This window comes from Scyliorhinus canicula, chromosome 11 (genome assembly GCF_902713615.1).
Source record: "Scyliorhinus canicula chromosome 11, sScyCan1.1, whole genome shotgun sequence".
In the NCBI taxonomy this organism is placed as follows: domain Eukaryota; kingdom Metazoa; phylum Chordata; class Chondrichthyes; order Carcharhiniformes; family Scyliorhinidae; genus Scyliorhinus; species Scyliorhinus canicula.
In genome coordinates, this window is record NC_052156.1 from 7142582 (window position 1) to 7159144 (window position 16563).

At 45.5% G+C, this 16563-nt stretch overlaps 1 protein-coding gene across 5 annotated transcripts in view; it reads left to right on the top strand.

The window, feature by feature from the left end:
- The window catches only part of tpra1 (transmembrane protein, adipocyte asscociated 1), a 106508-nt gene that overhangs the window by 2687 nt on the left and 87258 nt on the right, over positions 1-16563 (top strand). The window contains exons 1-3 of one of the 5 annotated variants that reach the window (XM_038812157.1): positions 11253-11442; positions 11604-11822; positions 16039-16162. The exons of 1 other annotated variant lie outside the window; for it this stretch is intronic. The gene's annotated coding sequence lies outside the window, so the exon portion shown is untranslated. Of the gene's footprint in view, positions 1-11252; positions 11443-11603; positions 11823-16038; positions 16163-16563 lie in introns of those variants that run through there. 3 more of the 5 variants (XM_038812160.1, XM_038812158.1, XM_038812156.1) reach the window with 3 other exon arrangements.

The window sequence follows — 16563 nt, forward strand, 5'->3', positions numbered from 1 at the left end:
AGGAACTATGGCCAATAAGGAAGCTGGACCTTTACTGTTCGTGATTTATTCATTTTATGGGTTGCACTTTCACCTCTAAATCAGTAGGTTGTGAGTTCAAGTCCTACTTCAGAGGCCTGAGCACATAATGAAGGTTGACCCTCCCAGTGCAATGTTGAGGGAGTGCTGCATTGGTAGATGCACCATCCTTTGGGTGAGATTTTAAACTGAGACCCCTTCTGCTTTCTCAAGTCAACATAAAAGATCCCATGGCACAGTTCCAAAGAAGAATGCTCCTTAGATCTGGCCATATTTATCCCGCAACCAACATCTCTAAAATGTATTATTTGATTATCGTCACATGCAGGCTCTTGCTGTGAGAGTCCATTTTAAAGGGGCTGCAGAGTGCAACAAGCTGGCTGTCCACAGCCAACAGGTTAGAGGGAACACCGCCTAATGGGTAAATCGTTTTCACTGGCGTTGCTTCTTCAGAGAAAAGATTGGGGATGGGAGGGCCATCACTGGGGAGCCTCAAGTACCCGTCCATGGTTTTGGTCTCCTTACTTAAGGAAAGATATATTTACCTTCAAGGGATGGAACAAAGGTTCACGCGGTTGATTCCTGGGATGATGGGGCTGCCCTATCTGGAGAGAATGAGCCTATGCTGTCTGGCATTTAGACAAATGGGAGGTCATTTTCCCGTACCAGCCTCCCCAGACAGGCGCCGGAATGTGGCGACTAGGGGCTTTTCACAGTAACTTCATTGAAGCCTACTCGTGACAATAAGCGATGTTCATTTCATTTTTTCATTTTAATAAGGGGAGTTCGCACCATGCAAAATAAAGAACTGTAGTTTTATTTACAACACGATATATACACTGCCCTGTAGATCCCTACCTTGTTCCTGTTCTGGTCTGTGCCTTATTGGCCAATCTTTTCTGCAAAGGTTGAGAGAGAGATCCCCCGCCCCGAGCTGGGGAGCTCGTACTCTTCAAGGACCACAGGGAAGAGAATCATTCGCACCTGGTAGGCCCTGAACGGGCTATTGCAGTGATCTCATTGAAATATGGAAGAATTCTGAGCTTCAAAGTGCAGCTTGGCGGGAGGGATGTTGAGAGGCTGTTTTTCCTGGTTTAGAATTCGAGTTCGCAGTCTCAGAATAAAAGGTTGTCCATTTAAGTTGAGATGAGAAAATTCTTCACGCAGAAGTTCTGAATCTTTGGAATTCCCGACCACCAAGTCTGTGGATATCAGTCATTAAGTATACTGAAGATAGGAGCAGAACAGCAGCGAACACTGCCGAGGACCCGGGTTCGATACCGGCCCCGGCTCACTGTCCGTGTGTGGAGTTTGCACATTCTCCCTGTGTCTGCGTGGGTCTCACCCCCCACAACCCAAAAGGATGTGCAGGGTAGGTGGATTGGTCTTGATAAATTGCCCTTAATGGGAAAAAAAAATAATTGGGTACTTTAAGTTTATTTTTAAAAACTACTGAAGATCGAGGATGACATTTTTTGGCATGAGTAGGAAGCAGGCATATGGGATGGAGCAGAAAAGGTTGGATTATCAGCCATGATCATAATGAATGGGGGAGAAGTTTGAAGGGCTGAATGGCCTCCTCCTGCCCTATTTTATTTGTTTCTAAAACAGAATCGATGTAGAAGATCAGCCATAATCATAATGAAGAGTCTTATATTTCGTATGTTCTTATGGTACTTCCTTGAGTGACCAGTTGATAAGTTTCATCAATGGAAGATTAGGAGCTGATCCCTGGGAAAATGTGATAGAGGATGACTGCAAAGAGGGAAAAAACTGAAGTGAACATAGTGTAAAGGGAAAATTTGAATAAATCTTCCATTGTCATAACTTTTGCACTATATGCAAAATATTTTTAAAAATAAATTTAGAGTACCCAATTCATTTTTTCCAATTCAGGGGCAATTTAGCATGGCCAATCCACCTAGCCTGCACATCTTTTGGTTTGTGGGGGTGAAACCCACGCAAACAAGGGGAGAACGTGAAAACTCCATATGGGCAATGACCCAGAGCTGGCATCAAACCTGGGACCTCGGCGCTGTGAGGCAGCAATGCTAACCACTGTGCCACCGTGTGCCCGACTATATGCACAATATATGTATTATGTAACTTTTTTTAAAATGACGTGATTTTGTGGGATAGTTTATTGGTTAAAGGCAGTCAAGTGACGTTTCTGTCGATGCTTAGCAATGTTGTTGGATATGTAATTATTTTATTATGTTTCTTCCGAGAAGGGCAGCACGGTGGCCTAGTGGTTAGCACAGCTGCCTCACGGCGCTGAGGTCCCAGGTTCGATCCCGGCTCTGGGTCACTGTCCGTGTGGAGTTTGCACATTCTCCCCGTGTCTGCGTGGGTTTCGCCCCCACAACCCAAAAATGTGCAGGGTAGGTGGATTGGCCACACTAAATTGACCCTTAATTGGAAAAAATAATTGGGTAATCTAAATTTATAAAAAAAAATGTTTCTTCCGAGTTTCCATTAAGGTTGGAAATCAAGTGCAGACGATAGTACATGTTGATAGAGGGATGATTAGCAAGGATTAAAGAAAAAGTCCCAGTATTAAAATGCTCACAATTGATGACAGAAATATTTTGGAATATGCCCTATGTTTATGCTTGAACATACGATGTTTTATCTAAAAGTTGTCCTACATTAAGACAACCGACATAACATGAATCCAAAGAATATTTTGTCCAAATGCAGTGAGGAATATAGAACCTCAGTGGGGAAATGATCAGAACCTGATTGAATGGGAGAGGAGGAACAGGCTCAAGGGGTTGAATGGCCTCCTCCCGTTCCTATGTAACGAGCAATGTTGGTTGGGCCCCACCGAATGTGCCACTTGTGATCAATGAATGGATGACAGTGTAAAATTATGACTGCTACAATTTTACTTTCCTAACTAAGTAGTAATTCTAACTAGATTACAAAGTATTGTAGCTTTCCTTACAATGGAATAATTGCCTCTTTTGCAGAAGAGGGGCTGGAAAAAAATGGAGAGGCTGATATAAAAGTGGGAAATTGTGAGAGGTATACTGAGAGAGAGAAAAAAAGAGAAGCAAATAACATGATGAACAGGAAAGTAATCAAAGGACAGAAGAGGAGTGGATAGCTTGTGTGTGATGTCTTAACTGTGCGTTAGCATGGTACGTGAGCAGCACGGTAGCACAGTGGTTAGCACAGTTGCTTCACAGCTCCAGGGTCCCAGGTTCGATTCCCAGCTTGGGTCATTGTCTGTGCGGAGTCTGCACGTTCTCCCCGTGTTTGCGTGAGATTCCTCCGGGTGCTCCGGTTTTCTCCCACAGTCCAAAGATGTGCAGGTTAGGTGGATTGGCCATGATAAATTGCCCTTAGTGTCCAAAAAAAGATTAGGTGGGGTTACTGGGTTACGGGGAATTGGTTGAGGCGTGGGCTTAAATGGGGTGCTCTTTCCAAGGGCTGGTGCAGACCCGATGGGCCGAATGGCCTCCTTCTGCACTGTAAATTCTATGATTCTAACTGGGCAAGTGGTGGCCCTACACCTAACCGTTCCCATTCTTTATGCCAAGACTGTGATGGGGCGGGGGGGGGGGGGGGGTAAGGTGGGGGAGGGAAATGTTGCAGTGTGGTTTTCATTTGACAGAAAGCTGAAAAGGAAAGAGAAACTTGCAATTCAGAAGCCTCGTTGATGGCTTTGGGACATCCCAAAACGCTAATTTTCCAGCCAATGTAGTACTTCTGTAATGTAGTCACTATTGTAAATGGTATGGCCAATTTGTTACTACCGAGCTCTCACAAACAACAATGTAATAACGACCAGATAATCTTTTTCAGTGATGTTGATTCCGGGATAAATATTAGCCAGCGATCTGGGATTGCACCTTATTCTTTTTCAAAATGGTACCGTGGCGATCTTTTACCGGAGCGAGCAAATCAGACAAGCCAAATGAAAGACAAACTGGTAAGGGAGGTTTGTATTCCAAGTTAATAAGCACAGAATCGCCTAACCAGCAAAGGTTAACTAGGGTGTGGATTGGAAGTGAGGTAGGATTAACAAGACTCAGGAAAGATGGTTTTCTACCAGTTCAAGTGTCTAAAATCAATCCCAGTGATTTACAGCAGTGTGATCTCCAAGTGTGACTGTTGGGAGCATTACCCAATCACCTCCACTGTGCCTCGGACTGTGCCTGTGTTCCTGTGTGCTCGAGGATGGACCGTTTGCGGCCATGTATTGCCACATGTCCTGTTCTGCCTCCAGCTCATTGGCTCATAGGTGGCGTCAATTAACATTCTGAAGATTTAACAGACCTCACAAACCCGACTAATCCTTTGGTAAGGAAGAACTCTAAGACCAGCTGTCTTGTTTAATCAAAGCATGTGACTTCCATCCTCCTGCCCTTCCGCATGATAATACTCATTACAACAATCACATCACCCTATAACCTAAACAGAAACAATTGAGAAGTAACCCCAATATAATGCCACCATTTTCTTATCTGCAATTGGACAGAGCTTAGCTTCAGTCACGGAGAGTTTTTCATTCTTAAAGACTTTTCCATGGCAGCCAGTACATCAAACAGGTGTTGCAAATCTTTGGAATTCTTTAATCCAGCGGGCTGCAGAAATTATTTCCGAGAATGGTTCCGGGGATGAGGGACTCCAGTTCAGATTGGAGAAGTTGCCATTGTTCTCCTGCCAGAAGATAAGGTCTTTGCTGAACCGAAAGGCCTGACATAGTGTTACGTCAATCAGACGTGAGTCAAGACTTTTGTTTTTGCTTTTTAAGATGGACTTTTGCTGAACCAAAAGGTAGTGCCTGCAGATCACATGACTCACAAGATCGGCATTCTGTTCTGGAAGCTTCCAACAGAGGTTACAAAAAAATAGTTCCACTTTCATCCTTGTGGAATCTCACACCCCATTGCATGGCCACATTATAATCACAAATCTAGAAGGCTAACAAACAAATTGGATCCCTGGCCGTGGTGATAACAAAGAAAGAGGCATTGAAACTCATTGTACCTGAAGAGGTGTTAACAGCCATAATTTCACTCCTACGGGAAACAATGGATTTTGGCCAGAAACACAGAAACTGCTTGACGTTAACTCATTCATGGGCCACATTGCACAATCTCATGTGTCTAGCCACTTGGATAGTTCTAATAATAATTCCGCAGAAAAATACTTTTCACTGTACTTCGGTACATGTGACAATAAAATCAAATCAGAAATCAAAATCAAAAAAAAAATTACATTTCTATCCTCAAGTCAGTCTGCCGATTACTTCCAACTTGAAAAGAGCAACAGGGCTCCTGGCTGACCAAGCAGCTAACCACCATTTCTCAACTCCTCAAAGCCCATTTTATTTTAAAGGCATTCTTATTCGCTTTCAAGGATTTTCGTGCTGCTGTCTCCAACCAGAAACTCATCGGAACTCAACTCCACCACAAAGGAATCAGCCTCAGAATGTTGACTTTCTGGAATCTGGAAATCACAGGAACTTTCTTTGGTTCTTCTACTGCTATTATCCATAGTTGTCAAAAACCCTTCTTTTCTATTGCTTTTCCTGTATGTGTATATGTGTGCACGAGATTGCGAACATCCCTGTGCCTGTATTTGAATATGAAATAAACTAACCGTCTGAATTTGTTGACTATGTGCTACTTAGAAAATTGGATCATGCAAACTGAGGGTTTGAGGAAAATACACACGCTTACTTTAGAAATAGTTCAGAAACACCTCTGCTTACGGATAGACAATGAGAGGGAAAAGAAGTTCAGCTCTTTTTTAGTATTTACAGTGCAGAAGGAGGCAATTCGGCCGGCCCATTGAGTCTGCACCGTCCCTTGGAAAGAGCACCCACCCAAGCCCAGACCTCCACCCCATCCCCGTAACCCAGCAACCCTACCCAACCTTTTTGGACACAAAGGGCAATTTAGCACGGCTACTCCACCTAACCTGCACATCTTTGGACTGTGGGAGGAAACCGGAGCACCCGGAGGAAACCCACACAGACATGGGGAGAACATGGAGATTCCGCACAGACAGTGACCCAAGCCGGGAATGGAACCTGGGACCCTGGAGCTGTGAAGCAGTTGTGCTAACCACTGTGCTACAATGCCCGCAGTTTGTCTCAGTCCTGTCTGTAACAATGGAGTAGATATTCTCATTGGCAGAAAGATTGAGAACCAGAGACTCCGATTTAAGGCGAGTGACAAAAGAATCAAAGGTGATGTGAGAAAAAAAAAATTAACACAGCGAGCGGTTAGGATCTGGAATGTACTGTCTGCGAGTGCAGTGGAGACAGATTCACACAGCGAGTGGTTAGGATCTGGAATGTACTGTCTGTGAGTGTGGTGGAGGCATATTCACACAGCGAGTGGTTAGGATCTGGAATATACTGTCTGTGAGTGGTGGAGGTAGATTCACACAGCGAGTGGTTAGGATCTGGAATGTACTGTCTGTGAGTGTGGTGGAGACAGATTCACGGAGCGAGTGGTTAGGATCTGGAATGTACTGTCTGTGGGTGTGGTGCAGGCAGATTCACGCAGCGAGTGGTTAGGATCTGGAATGTACTGTCTGTGAGTGTGGTGGAGGCAGATTCAGTCATGGCTTTCAAAGTGGAATTGGATAAGCACCCAAAAATGAAAAAAAGGAAGGGCTATGGGATACATTTGGAGGAGGAACTAGCTAAAGTTCTCATGTGCACTCAATGGGCCAAGTCACCTGCTTCTGTGCTGTAACTATTCTATGATTCTACGGGATATATGGATAGGGCAGAAAAGTGGAGATGTGGTCGAAAATCAGTCATGACGGGACAGAAAGCAAGAGGGACTGTACAGCCTAGTCCAGCTCCTATTTTTTATGTTCTTTTACATTTGAAGGCATGAGGCATCAAATGTATTTTATCTCCAGCCTGAGAAGAGGGTGACTTGGTGGTTAGCACTGCTACCTCACAGTGCCAAGGACCCGTGTTCAATTCCGGCCTTGGGCAACTGTGTGGAGTTTGCACGTTCTCGTGACTGTGTGGGTTTCCTCCGGGAGCTCCAGTTTCCTCCCACAGTCTAAAGACGTGCAGGTTAGGTGGATTAGCCACGCTCAATTGCCACTTAGTGTTCAAAGAAGAGTAGGTGAGGCACGGTTACGGGAATTGGGCAGGGGAGTGGCCCTAGGGCGGGATGCTCTTTCGATGGGTCAGTGTAGACTCGATGGGCTTAATGGTCTCCTTTTTAAAAATAAATTTAGCATACCCAATTATTATTTTTTTCCAATTAAGGGGCAATTTAGCATGGCCAATCCACCTAAATTGCACACCTTTGGGTTGTGGGGGTGAAACCCACGCAGGCACGGGGAGAACGTGCAAACGCCACACGGACAGTGACCCAGGGGCTGGGATTCGAACCCAGGTTCTCAGCGCCCTAGGCAGCAATGCTAACCACTGTGCCACCGTGCTGCCAGGGCTTAATGGTCTCCTTCTGCACTGTAGGGATTCTATGGTAAACATAGCGGGTTAACAATAATGATCTCTGGGCAGCACGGTGGCACAGTGGTTGTGCAGCTGCCTCACGGCGCCGAGGTCCCAGTTTCGATCCCAGCTCTGGGTCACTGTCCGTGTGGAGTTGGCACATTCGCCCCGTGTTTGCGTGGGTTTCATCCCCACAACCCAAAGATATGCAGGGTTGGTGAATTGGCCACGCTAAATTGTCCCTTAATTGGAAAAATTGGGTACTCTAAATTTATTTTAAAAAACAATAACGATCTGTTAACATTAATGGAATATTGTACACAATTCTTTTCCCTTTAATACTTTGCACACAATAGGAATTTTGAACATTAGGGATGTTAACAAACACAAAATGGAGAAGGAAAAAAACACATTTTGTTCTTAATTTCCCCAAACTCAAACCCAAAATTAAATGGCTAAATATCTTGTCAGGTGTGGCTATCATTCTCCTCACAGTTACAAATAGAACATAGAACAGTACAGCACAGAACAGGCCCTTCGGCCCTCGATGTTGTGCCGAGCAATGATCACCCTACTCAAACCCACCCTATACCCGTAACCCAACAACCCCCCCCCCCCCTAACCTTACTTTTTAGGACACTACGGGCAATTTAGCATGGCCAATCCACCTAACCCGCACATCTTTGGACTGTGGGAGGAAACCGGAGCACCCGGAGGAAACCCACGCACACACGGGGAGGACGTGCAGACTCCACACAGACAGTGACCTAGCCGGGAACTGAACCTTGGACCCTGGAGCTGTGAAGCATTTATGCTAACCACCATGCTACCGTGCTGCCCTCAATGAAATGGTGTTTTATCCCAGAAGAACATTGAGCATAAGCAATACAGCTGGAGTCAAGTCCACAAGTGAATCAATATTCATTTCAGTAATTTGCACTTCTGAGTATTAAAACAGTGCACTCCAGTGCCGGCCTGTGACCTCACAGTTATATCTGCTTCACTTCCCTTTCTAAATTCCTATTTTAAAAATGCATTTCTATTTACAATGCTCATGAGTCACACAAATGCAGTCAAACTCAGCTACAAATCATGCATGCATTCTGATTTTCAGAGTATTGAGCAAACTGCAATAATTAACCCTTAGACTACCAACACTGTTACACGCACATTTATATATAAAACAGGCCATTCAGCCCACTTGGTGTGCACGTGTTTACCTTCCCCGTGAGCCTCCTCCCACAGTCCTTCATCCTGCTTTGGGTTGCTGACTCTCTTGAGGAGACTGGCCGGTCTGCAATCTCCAGGAATCGAAGATCAATTTCCAGAACCCTTCTGTGCGCAATCCTGGAGAAAAATCATTGGGACGTTAAAAAAGTTTTGTTTTGTCATTTTTCTTTGACCATTTCTCTCTACCAGATTTAACAATATTGAAAATAGGGGAGAGAAAGGCTGGTTGGTTGGCAGTCAAACATCATCTATTTGGGTATTAAGTGTTTGTGATTTTTAATCGCTGTAGGAAGGCCGTGTGTCACAAGGGTGGATGTGTTGGCTGAATAATGGCTGGAGAGTGTGGGCAAATCATGGCATGAAACCTTTAGGAATACATTTAATCGCAGTTGGCAACCCTAATCCTGCCCTATCTTTCTGTTCATTTTGCCCCCCCGTGTACTTATCTAACTTACCCTTAAATACATCTGTACTGTTTGCTTCAATTGTTCGCGGGGGTAGCAAGTTCCACGTTCTCGCCACCTTGGGTCTTTTGGGTGAGGAGCTGAATCGAGGTTAAAAACAGAAAATGCTGAAAAACTCAGCAGGTCAGGCAGCATCGGTGGAGAGAGAAAACGAGTTAACATTTTGAATCCGATAGGACTCTTCTTTGGAACTCAAATTTTGGATGCTGGAACAAAAGAACAAAGAACATTACAGCGCAAAAACAGGCCCTTCGGCCCACCAAGCCTGCGCCGATCACGTGTCCTATCTAGTCAACCGCCTGTATCCTTCATTAACCACCTGTTCCCTTGATGAAGAAGGCAAATGGAATTTTGTTCTTCATTGCTAGAGGGATGGAGTTTAAGACTAGTGAGGTTATGCTGCAATTGTATAAGGTGTTGGTGAGGCCACACCTGGAGTATTGTGTTCAGTTTTGGTCTCCTTACCTGAGAAAGGACGTACTGGCGCTGGAAAATTGAAAAATTGAAATTGAAATTTGCTTATTGTCACAAGTAGGCTTCAATGAAGTTACTGTGAAAAGCCCCTAGTCGTCACATTCCGGCGCCTGTCCGGGGAGGCTGGTACGGGAGGGTGTGCAGAGGAGATTCACTAGGTTAATCCCAGAGCTGAAGGGGTTGGATTACGAGGAGAGGTTGAGTAGACTGGGACTGTACTCGTTGGAATTTAGAAGGATGAGGGGGGATCTTATAGAAACATATAAAATTATGAAGGGAATGGATAGGATAGATGCGGGCAGGTTGTTTCCACTGGCGGGTGAAAGCAGAACTAGGGGGCATAGCCTCAAAATAAGGGGAAGCAGATTTAGGACTGAGTTTAGGAGGAACTTCTTCACCCAAAGGGTTGTGAATCTATAGAATTCATTACCCAGTGAAGCAATTGAGGCTCCTTCATTAAATGTTTTTAAGATAAAGATAGATAGTTTTTTGAAGAATAAAGGGATTAAGGGTTATGGTGTTCTGGCCGGAAAGTGGAGCTGAGTCCACAAAAGATCAGCCTGATCTCACTGAATGGCAGAGCAGGCTCGAGGGGCCAGATGGCCTACTGCTCCTAGTTCTTATTTTCTATACCCCGTCTGTTCATGTGCCTATCCAGATAAGTCTTAAAGGTCGCTAACGTATCTGCCTCAACCACCCCATTTGACAGTGCATTCCAGGCCACCACCACCCTCAAACTTGAAAAGTTAACTGTTTCCAGCTATTTCTGTTCTTATTTCAGATCTGCAGTATTTTGCTCTTATTTTAGGGTTAAACCGATGCCCTGTCCACCGTCACAGGTGGGTGAAGAGACCCCATTACGCTATTTTGGAGAAGACCGGGGGAGTTCTCCCAGCTATCCTTGGCCAATATCTATCTCTCAACCACCATCACTAAGACAGCACTTATCTGGCAATTGTAACATATGTGGGAGCTCCCTCTGTGCAAATTGGCTGCTGTTTCCTAATTAGAACAACTACTATTCTCCAAAAAAGATTTAATTTACTGTCAAGCGCCTTGGGATATTGTGAGGTCAAGCGCCTTGAGATATTGTGAGGTAGTGAAAGTCGTTGTATAAATGTAAGACTTTTTTGTATATTTTGGAAAGGAACATTTTGAAGGCTATGTGCTAATGGTGAGAGTGAGTGGGACTAATTGAATTGCTCTTCCAACAAGTGTCACAGTGGTTAGCACCGCTGCCTCAGCACCAGGGACCCGGGTTCGATTTTGATTTTGGGTGGACTTTGCCCATTCTCCCCGTGTCTGCATAGGTTTCCTCTGGGTCCTCCCGTTTCCTCCCGCAGTCCAAAGATGGCCAGTTTAGGTGGGGTTACGGGGTTGGGGCGGGGGATTGGGCTGAGGTTAGGGGGTTCGTTCGGAGGGTGGGCGCAGACTCGGTGGGCTGAATGGCACCTCCTTCTGCACTGTAGGGATACTGTGAGCTGGCAAACGGACGATGGGCCGAATAGATTGCCTCTGTACTATATGACTCATCCCCCTTCTCCCCCCCCCCCCGGTCCGTTTCGTCTGGGATGTCGCTGTGCAGTTTGGAGACAGTGCCAGAAGTTGGACCGGGGGAGGGCCCGTCCAGCAGGAAACTGCTCCTGTGCCGAGTCGATGTGGAAGGAGCCTGTAGTCAGGTGATTTGCTGACCCTGTGCAAGTCCATAAAGCAGCCCGAGACAGAGAGATAGAAAGGCAGAGATATGTTCCTCTTGAGGTGTGGAAACGAGCTGCTAACCCCGCTTTAATCCCCCCCCGGAAAACATTGCGATCTGTAAGTAGCGATCAGTCTTGTGCAGATTGTATCAGTTTGAAATTGACACATTGTTGATTTGCTACACTGTTACATTGTATCCATTCTGACTCCAGATTAGGGAGATCTTATTTTGACTGCCAGTTATTTTTTCTTCTTAATTGTGCTCGTCTCCCTTTTAGCTTTGGAAGCGAAGGTTTTGTTTTAACAAAAAAGGAAGTATCGACCTTTAGGTGGCTGGAGAAAGGGGATTTTGGCCTAGACGCTAAATTGAAAGCAAAACAGAAACCTACGCGTCAAATTGAATGGCTGTCGGAGGAAGATTAATGTTAGAAAGGGAGGGATGCACTTTTTGTATCGCCGTTAACCTCAGTAAAAAAAATTAAGGCGAATCAACCAAGGTGGGTAATGTGAAAGTGTGCAACCCAATGTTACTGATACTTTATGTGACCATTAAAGATTGTTGTGTATGCAGGGTTGGAGTGTATTATGAGACTGTGTTGTGTTGATATGGTTTTTTTTTTGGAGATCGGAACACTAATTTGTGCTTTAAGTAATAAGTGAGGATTTCAGCCTGGTGGAGGTTCTAAGATTGATATGTGAGTGTATGTATATGTTTGGAATATGCCTATGTATCTACAGCTATACATTTTGACATAATTTGTATTTTATATAGTGCTCATTATATAGAACAATATCCTAGGCTGCTGTCTTTTCCTGGATTTTTGCACATTGATAATCTTTGTGTGGCCACGTTATGATCATACCTCCTGTGTTCACCATGTTCTGGTGTTAGGCTTGACCCCAGAGCTTCTTACTCGAAAGCAGGGGCAAGATTTCCCCCCCCCATTAAAAATTGAATTCAGAACCCTAGGAGGTGAAGTTAGGAGGGGTGGCGAAAAACCTGGCCTACAAGGGATTTTAAGGAGGATCTTAAAGAAACCGAGGGATGTGGAGGGTTTTGGGAGGGAATTTCCGAATGTGGGCTCGGGTTGGCTGAAAGCAAGGCCGCATATGGTATGGCGCATTGGTGGAACATTAGCCAGAGTTGGACTAACAGAGTTTGGGGAGGGAGGGAGGGTGTAATTGGGGTGGAAACTGTGAAGGGATTGAGAAGATCTGTGAGAACGGTGATAGTGGGTGGGTGAGCATTGTCCTGGGATTCGTTAGCAGCATTCGTGGTATTGGCCGAGTTGAAATTTGTGAGAAAGGAGAATTGAAATAGTGAAGTCTGTCGGTGATCCAGGATGGTTGGAATAGTAGAGGCAGGTGGGCTGGAGGCACCCAATGTTCTATAATAATAATCTTTATTAGTGTCACAAGTAGGCTTACCTTAACACTGCAATGAAGTTACTGTGAAAATCCCCTAGTCGCCACACTCCGGCGCCTGTTTTGGTACACCGAGGGAGAATTCAGAATGTCCAATTCACCGAACAGCACATCTTTCGGGAGTTATGGGAGGAAACCCTCAGACACGGGAAGAAGGTGCAGACTCCGCACGGACAGTGACCCAAGCCGGGAATCAAGCCTGGGACCCTGGTGTTGTGAAGCAACAGTGCTAACCACCGTGCTACCATGAGTGGAAACAGCCAGTCTTTGAGAAGCTATGGGGTTCGAAGCTCCTCTCTGCGTTCACTGTTAACAATGTTTGGGTCAATCTGAGTGCGTCCAGAATTGGTAGCAAGGATATGGAGACGGTTGTGGGTAGCCAAAGATGCTGGCTCCGATCTTCCCAGTCTTTGGCTGAAGGAAATTGCGGCTTGTTGAGACTGGAAGTGAGACATGCACTCTGACAGTGATCACAATGGCTGTTCTGGCTGACCCTATGACTATTAATGTCATGGGTAGATATGTAGATGAGTAAAGGGATGTCCAGAGGGGACAAGGAGAAATTCCACTGTCTGCTATGATGTGGTTATTGACCAGTATGCCAAGTTGACCCTAGCAAGTCTGTCCCAGTGTTCTGGCCAATGATGGAGTGCTGTTGGAGAGGGATGGTGTGATCAATCACATTAAAGGCTGTAGGGAATGATAATCTGCCATATTCACATAGGTTGTTACTTGTGACTTTTATCTGCCTAATTTAGTGATTTTGCAGACATGAAATACCTATTCGAGAGAGAGTTTCAAACTCGAGTTGCAGGAAAGATGAAGATGTAACATGTTTAAGAACTTTGGAAGGTAGAATGTGTGAGGAAGGAATTTTGAAAGGGATGGGGAGAATATCTGGGAGTAATCTAATGGGTGCCTAGAAGGGAAGTTAGGTGGTTAGCAGGAATGGAATTGAGGGAACAGATGGACAGATTAGTTGGAAGAGGGTAGGAGGGAAAGGGAAATGAGAATTCAGGACATGAGCGTGTTGAGCCAGGGCGGGCGGGCGGGCTGGGGGGGGGGGGGGGGGAGAGAAGAGGGAATGTTTGGTTTGCTGGGATGGGGAGTAGCAGCTGAACAGATGGTCTCTATCTTAATGACAAAGTAATCAATTAACCCCTCAGGTTTGTTGGTGAAGATAAAGAGGGCTGAAGAGCACAATTTTTAAGGAGATAATCAGTAGTGGAAAATATAGAGGGGCTAACTTTGCATCCAGGATACTGTACTTGTGGAATATTGGGCAGGATTTACAGTGGCCAGTAAGGCCCATTTGTCCCTGATCTGGAGAATGAGGGAGCATATCTTGGAAAGACGTTGAACATCAGCAGGCAATCAAGTTCTTCAAGTAGCGGCGAAGGGGGTTGAACTATGGTTCGTGGTCAAAGGAGGAGAAAGCACCAGGCGGAGAGATAAGGTGATGTAGTGGTGATAACCATACCGCCACTGTATGGTTCAGGCTTAGCAGGTGGTGAAATGCTTAACCGACTGGGGAAGCTTTGCAAAGTGGTTCAGTATCACCGTGTGAGTCAAGTGACTAACTGGATGGACCACGCATGGACATGGTGGATGCCCAGTTTCAGTATTTGAGGTAAAAGTCTCACTCCCGATGAGACCGCACGCGATAATGTGCGAACACGGGATGCAGGGGGAATGGGGCACAGTTGCGATGCTCTCCATGGGCAAATAGCCCGATGACACTCATTTCATTGCTTCACCTGCCATAAGTGACCATTTGTGGAGTGACTAAGAAATGTACTCAGGCCGGCACGGTGGCACAGTGGTTAGCTATGCTGCCTCACAGTGCCAGGGTCCTGGGTTCAATTCTGGCCTTGAGTGACTGTTTGTACATTCTCCCGTGTCTGCGTGGGGTTCCTCCGGGTGCCTCATTTCCTCCCACAGTCCAAAGGTGTGCAGGTTATGTGGATTAACCATGTTAAATTGCCCCTTAGTATCCAACGATGTGTAGGTTACAAGGATAGGGCAGGGTAGTGGGCCTAGGGAGGGTACTCTATCAGAGGGTTGGTGCAGACCTGATGGGCCCAATGACCTCCGTCTGTCTCTATATGGATTCTATGAATTGGTGTTTACTGTGGAGGGGGATGGTCAGCAGGCGACAGCAGAGAATGTATGCGTGATGAATTAACAGTGACATTTTTGTTTTTCTGTTTATATTTGACAGCACTTTAGGTGGTAGTTGCTGACAATGCTCTTTAATTAATGCAAAATCATGTCAGCACCTTAATTTAACCGCAGCAGACCAATAACCACGTTCTGGTTAATGGCGTGTGACTACAGTTCACTCTTACAGCTTCACTACCGTAGCTGCTTTGTTTATAATGTTTTTGACCATCGTCTATTTTAATTGCTCCACTATTGGTGGCTGCTCCTTCAGTTGCTTAGGCCCCAAGCTCTGGAATTTCCTTCCTAAGCCACTCCACCTTGCTTTTCCCCTTTACGACACTCTTCGACCAAGCTTTTAGTCATCCGACCTAATATCTCCGTCTGGCTTGGTGTCCCATTTCATTTTATAATGCTCATGTGAACCACCTTGGAACGCTTTATTGCACAATAAAGTGCTGTATAAATAAAAGTTGTTGATATAGGGGTGCCACGGTGGCGCAGTAGTTTGCATTGCTGCCTCATGGCGCTGAGGACACTGGTTCGATCCTGGCTCCGGGTCACTGACAGTGTGGAGTTTGCACATTCTCCCCATGTCTGCATGGGTCTCACCCCCACAACCCAAAAAGATGTGCAGGATAGTGAATTGGCCACACACTAAATTGCCCTTTAATTGGGAAAAAAAATGAATTGGTTCTCTAAATTTTAAAAGAAGTTGTTGATAAAATGCAGCATAGCACTCAAATTTCAGTACCACCATCTCACAGTCTGCTGGTTGTGGGGAAGACCGAAACTAGGGACCATAAATATAAAGTAGTCATTAATAAATCCAGTACAGAATTCAGAGGACACACATTTGTCCAATAAGTGGTTAGGATGTGGAATCGGGGATAGTTGAGGTGAATCGTATTGTTGCCTTAAGTGAAAGCTCGCTAAGTACACGATGGGGAAATTAATGGAAGAATATGTTGATGGAGTTAGATGAAGACTCGTGTGGAATGTAAATGTTAACACAGATCAGTTGGACTGAACCACCTGTTTCTGTGATGTATTTCTGTGAACAAGGCCAGCATTTATTGTTCATCTTGAGTTGTCCTTGAGACAGTGGTGCTTGTCCTCCTCCTTCAGCTGCTACAGTCGGTTCTTCTGGAGCAACTTGGCAAAACCAAATGACTCGTGAGGCCGCTTCAAAGGGCAGTTAAGAGCCAGTCACATCAGAGTGGGTCTGGAGCCACATCTGCACCCAGACCAGGTAAGGACAGGATTGGATTCTCTCCTCCAACCTGGCTTTTATTTGAATGCAAGTAGTGGTAATAAAGTCCGGCCTCAAGTGACTGTCTGTGCGGAGTCTGCACGTTCTCCCCGTGTCTGCGTGGGTTTCCTCCGGGTGCTCCGGTTTCCTCACAGTCCAAAGATGTGCAGGTTACGTGGATTGGCCATGATAAATTGCCCTCTGTGTCCAAAAAGGTTGGGTGAGGTTACTAGGTTACGGGGATGGGGGGTGGAGGTGTGGGCTTTAGTGGAGTGCTCTTACCGAGGGCTGGTGCAGACTCGATGGGCCGAATGGCCTCATTCTGCCCTGTAGATTCTATGATTAATGTATGAAGGGCGGCACGGTGGTGTAGTGGGTAGCATTGCTGCCGACGGCACTGA